This window comes from Sinocyclocheilus anshuiensis, unplaced genomic scaffold (genome assembly GCF_001515605.1).
Source record: "Sinocyclocheilus anshuiensis isolate Anshui unplaced genomic scaffold, SAMN03320099.WGS_v1.1 scaffold175, whole genome shotgun sequence".
Taxonomy (NCBI): domain Eukaryota; kingdom Metazoa; phylum Chordata; class Actinopteri; order Cypriniformes; family Cyprinidae; genus Sinocyclocheilus; species Sinocyclocheilus anshuiensis.
In genome coordinates this window covers 987352-988313 of record NW_015548208.1, presented here as the reverse complement: position 1 = coordinate 988313, position 962 = coordinate 987352, and the positions used below count along the sequence as shown (strand labels likewise).

At 62.4% G+C, this 962-nt stretch overlaps 1 protein-coding gene across 1 annotated transcript in view; it reads left to right on the top strand.

Annotated features, from left to right (window-relative positions):
- ptgfrnb (prostaglandin F2 receptor inhibitor b) overlaps positions 1-962 on the top strand; it is a 69156-nt gene that overhangs the window by 3687 nt on the left and 64507 nt on the right. The gene's annotated exons all lie outside the window — the stretch shown is intronic.

The window sequence follows — 962 nt, the reverse complement described above, 5'->3', positions numbered from 1 at the left end:
CTCGGAGCTGCGGGCCAGGCTCCGTTTCCTCCAGGGGGGCGGAGCTCCGTTGCCTCTGCCTCGATCTAGTGTTGGGGGACCCCCCCTCGGGGGACCATCGCTCCTCTAGCGCTTCGCAACCAGTTGAGCCGCCAAAGGAACACGCTGGGCCCTCTTCAAAGAGCATACCAGTGGTATCCTTCGGTGCTCCTCCCGACGTCTGGATGTCGATCACTACATCGGAGGCAGAATGGAGCGGTCGGTTGCGATGCAATTGTGTCCTAATACTGCCTCCACCCGGCAGGGCGAACTGTGCCTCCCCCCCCTGAGGGACCTGCACAAGGGTGGTCATGATCCGGAAGTTCTTTAAGAGCTGACAAAGTTCGGTTCCTTAATGTCCCTGTGTCCCAGACCGGCCTCTTCGGCGACGCGGTCGAGAGCTTGGCCCAGCAGCTCTTGGCTACACAGAAGCAGACTGAGGCGGGTCGTGACACCCTGCCCTGACGGGCAACTGCTGCCTCCTCCGTCCACCGGCCGCAGCGCCCCAGCCTGCTCGTCGCCGGGGGCGGCCCTCTGCATCCGCCTCTGCTCCCGCGCCACATCCGCAGCAGCCTCCAGCAGGAGGCTTCGAAGGACGAGCATATCAGTACGAGGTCCTGCCCTCTGGGCTGTCCCTGTTGCCCCGTGTCTTCACGTAAGTTGCGGAGGCAGCCCTTGTTCCCCTGAGAGAACAGGGCATTCGCATGCGGTCGGTGCTGAACTGCTTGAATTCATTCAAGGGCAGGACAGCGGTCCCACTGAAACTATTTCAGAGGCTCCCTGGGGCATATGGCAGCTTCAGCTAGGGGCTGCTTCATATGAGACCGCTTCAGCACTGGCTTCATGGCCGAGTCCCGAGGTGGGCGTAGCAGCGCGGCACTCACCGGGTCCAAGTTACACCGGCCTGTCGCCAAACCTTCACCCCGTGGTCAGACCTTGCGTTT